Here is a 4,682-nt window from a genome sequence, read left to right as displayed (position 1 = left end):
AGAGAGAAAGAAAGAAAGAAAGAAAGAAAGAAAGAAAGAAAGAAAGAAAGAAAGAAAGAAAGAAAGAAAGAAAGAAAGAAAGAAAGAAAGAAAGAAAGCAGCAAATTCAGCGTGTGTGTAGTGCCTGCCAGAAGAAGGCATGGGGTTCTATAGCGCTAGAGTTACCATCTATTGTGTATCCTCTAACATGAGTGTTAGGAACTGAACTCCAGCAGTATACACATAATCACTCAACCAACTCTTCATCCCGCAAACTAAAATCTTACAGTTATGCAAAGACATGTTATTCAAAGAGTACCTATTAAATAACCCAATTTACGACTAATGCAAACTTTAAGACAGAGCCTAGCTGTAGGTTTGGCTGGCCTGGAACTCACAGAACCCTGCTTTCATCTGCCTTCTTATGCCTCCTAAATTTAAAAGCACACACCATCACACCCCGCTAAATCATACTTTTTGACACCTATAAATCATAGGACTTAAGTTTAAATAGATGGTACTATATTACTGTTAGCATTACAATCTTTAAAATACATTTACATTTTTCATCATCTTTAACATAACATAATGTTAATGATGGCATATTTAAAACCTTAAATTATGTTTGGGAAATGCAGTTATCTCTTCCTAAGGAAAAATGTCCAAGTAAAATAAAATATACATGTTCATTATATCTAAAGCTGAGAAAAAGAAGTCACTTTTTAAATAACAAACACTAAGATGATTTTATTTGTCAAAGATTTCCCTTTCAATTTGTTTGTTTTTCAAGACAGGGTTTTTCTGTGTAGCCTTGGCTGTCCTGGAACTCACATTGTAGACCAGGCTGGCCTCGAACTCAGAAATCTGTCTTCCTCTGCCTCCCAAGTGCTGGGATTAAAGGTGTGTGCCACCACGCCTGGCTCCCTTTCAAGTTTTGGACCTGGATTATTTCTGCACTAGTAATTTCTGTAGAGAGGATAATTTTTTAAAATTGCATGTTCAAAGTATAAAGATTAAATGTTCTTACTTGGGGGAATTTTAGAAGTATTTTATTTATATAAGAGAATACTTGCAGGGCAATAGTGGTGCATGCCTTTAATCGAAGCACTCAGGAGGCAGAGTCAAGGGATGTCTGTGAGTTCCAGGCCAGCCTAGTCTACAGAGTGAGTTCCAGGACAGCCAGGGCTACACAGAGAAACCTTGTCAGGAAAAACAAAACAAACGAACGAACAAACAAAAGTACTTGTTTCTGTAACAGATCTTTTAATTGGAGAAATATAAAAATTTAACTTATTGTGACTCAACAAGGGTGGCAAGATATCCTGTTCTCTCCCAGAAACGGATGTAAGTCTTTTTGTTTTCATTCTAGCCAGGCAGACACTGACATATAAAGAACATACAGCTTTAGTTCTACAGTCTCAGCCCTGGGTCCAAAAGAAATTCAGAACAATTCAAGTTTGGTGCACTACAGAAGAAGGCACTGCTCTTCCCCGTTGGTGTGGCGGTCTTTTAGAATGACAGGGACAGTCAGAGAGCTCTATGAACTAGATTTGCTGCCGTTTCTTACTCAGGAGAGTATCCCTGTAAACTTTAGTTCCCTTAAAGAGATTACCAAATGGCCGGTAAAACAAAATTGCTGGTTGTTGTTACTATCAGTGGGAGGAGAGTAAACTAACCAGCCATGAGTAAACCAGAAAGAAGAACTGAAAATCATTAGAAAGCTAGAGGGGCAATGCCCTCTACTTAGCATCCGCCTTCTAGGACCCAAGGGAAACAGTTTAGCTTCAACAGCCTGGAATATGCTCTTCAGTGATGTGAACCCAGGTTCTCTGGAATCTTAATGAAAACGTTAAGTGTAGAGCATAGCTGGATGCCTCAGCAGATAAAGATGCTTGTATCTTGGCCTGTGGACCGGAGGTCCATCCCTGGAACCCACATGGCTATTGAATAAGAGAAATACTTCCACAAAGTTGTCCTTTGATCCCAACACCCATACCATGGCACATGTACCCTCCACACAATTAATAATAATAATAATAATAATAATAATAATAATAATAATAGATACAGTAAAGTTTTTAAAAGAAATAATATTATACAAATAAGAAATTCCAAATAATTTACTTAACTCACCTACTAATGATGACACCAATAGACATGTTCAAATTTTAAGAAAATCTCATTTATAAAAATCTATATTCTCTAACACACAGCAGTATTATATGCATTGTTATGGGCATCAGGTTTTGTGTGTGTGTGTGTGTGTGTGTGTGTGTGTGTGCACCTATCAACTTTCTAAAGTTAACTCTTCCTCTACCAAGTTGTAGAGTCCAGGGATAAAAGTACACATCCCTCAGATGACATCAGCACGTCTCATTAAATGCCCCTTAGTCCATGAAATATAATTTCTTTTGTCTATTTCAAAGTATTTTACAAGACTCCCAGCATATTGTAATGGCTAATGTTCTCAAATTAACTGGGTTTTAGAACCACCTAGGAAATACCACTCTGGATGTACCTAAGATAGCATTTCCAGACAGGCTTAACTGAAGAAGGAAGACCCACCCTAAAACGTCTGGCACCATCTCCTATGTTGGGGGCCCAGGCCTGAGTAAAGTGGGGAAAGGAGGTGGCCAGATGAGTGTTGGTTTTCCCTTTCTCTGAAGCTGACACTATAGACTAAGCCATCCTGCATCCATATCTTTCCCAGCACAGTAGACTCTGAACTGTGAGCCCTTATACCTTTCCACTACGATAGACTATGTTTCTCTAAACTGAGAGCTAAAAATACATCCTTCATCCCCCCAAGTTGCTTTCTGTCAGATGTTTTCTCACAGCAACAATAAAAGTCTATACAGAACAATATTGTACTGAGAAGTGAGTTGGTTCTGTGAGGACCATGATCAGTGTAGTTCCTGGGCCTTTCTGAACTTTGTTTACAGAACAATGTTAAAGGATTTGAAGCTGTAGGCTGGAGATTAGAGAGCTGTAAGCAGAGATGAATGGACTGCCCAATGAGATTTTGGAAGACTGGAATGCCAATAGAGACATGAACAGCAAAAGGCCTGTTTATGACGTTTCAGATGGGAGCAAAGACTGCTGAGAAATGAAACCATTGGTGTGAGAGTCTGGCAAAGAACATGCATAGCTGTGTTCTCACTGTGTCCTGAAAATGCAACTGAACCAAATTCAATAGGGGCCATCTATTGGTTCACAACACTGCACGAACAATTAATACCAAGTTCTGCTGCCACTCAGATGCAAGCAGGCCCTGGTAAGCCACGGATGTCATGGCTTCTGCATGCCTTCAATGATGGAACTGGGAACGCATGTTCCACGGCCAGGTGTGGATGAAGTAGTTTCAAAAGAGTATGACATTACATCCAGGCTGAGGCATGGCTACTGTTATCACATTTATTGTGGGTTATGATTCATATTTAGCAGGAGGAAGTAAAAATGGAGTATAGGATGAACAAGAGCACAAACATGTTAAAAGATGCAGATGAGGCAGAGCGGGAGAAAGCGGCTCTAATTAAAAAGAAATTGGCACCATTAATGGGAAACATCTACACTGGGGCAATAAGAAATGTGCCCTAAGGATCAGACTCCATTCATTAAAGGTTCCAGCTCCTAAAAGTGCAAATGTGTTTAAAAGGAGAAACCCTGAATGGAGAATGCCTCCACCCCTCTCAAGGGTTCCCTGCTGGAAGACGGCATCATGGCTCACCAGGGTCTGCCTGCATCCGCGTGGCAGCAGAGCTTGGTGTTAATTGTTCATGTGGTGTTGTCCTTGCAAGCATGCCAAATATGAATAAGACAGATTTGCTAGGCACATTGGCATATAAGGTAGTAAGTTGATGTCTGTGAGTTCAAAACCAGCCCAGCCTACCTAATGAGACTCTAAATAAATAAATAAATAAATAAATAAATAAATAAATAAATAAATAAATAGAATGAGAGCACATGGAGGCTTGCTCTCAGGTTCTAGAGAGCTGCTACCACTAACAAAACATGGCCAGGTTGTGTTTTCTGCCAAGAAGCCCTGAAAGGTTGTTGCATGAGTCTGTGAAAGTGGAGCTTCGGGCGCAGTGGATAGCACAGGACAGTGCAGACACAGCTCATGTCCAGCATTCATGGAGTGGGAAGCAGAGAGGTCCCTGAAGCTCGCTGGCTAGCTACTCTTGCTAAATCAGTGAGCTCCAAATTCACAGATCTTGTCGCAGAACCCAAATGTAATGTGCAAATGAAGGAAAGAAGACATCCAACATTGACTTCTGGCCTACACACACACACACACACACACACACACACACACACACCACATACAATTAAAAATATAGAATATGGCTATTTGTTCTTGAGTTGGCTTGGGAAGATTTGAGCATAATTTCTATACCCAAGGCCCACATTATCCTTGGCAAAATGCAGTTTTCATGCCCACCTCAATAAAACCCTCAGGGAACAGACTCATGACAACTGAGCCTGTGTTCTTTTCCTGGTTTGCTTGTCTGGCTCTTTGCAAAGTGTCTTTTCCTTCCCTCCAACTCTGGTTTCACTAACAACTCCTGTCAACTAGCCACAACCTAGAACCACCTAGAACTGCTATACACAGCAACTGAAGCTCCACTCTCAGACTCATGAATAAGGGTCTTAGTGAGAAGGCATAGGTCAGCTTACCTGCAGACGAGTCTGTGTGAGATTGT

The sequence above is a fragment of the Mus pahari genome, chromosome 3 (assembly GCF_900095145.1).
Source record: "Mus pahari chromosome 3, PAHARI_EIJ_v1.1, whole genome shotgun sequence".
Classification (NCBI taxonomy): domain Eukaryota; kingdom Metazoa; phylum Chordata; class Mammalia; order Rodentia; family Muridae; genus Mus; species Mus pahari.
The sequence above is the reverse complement of the archived record's forward strand: the minus strand, read 5'-3'. Positions refer to the sequence as shown.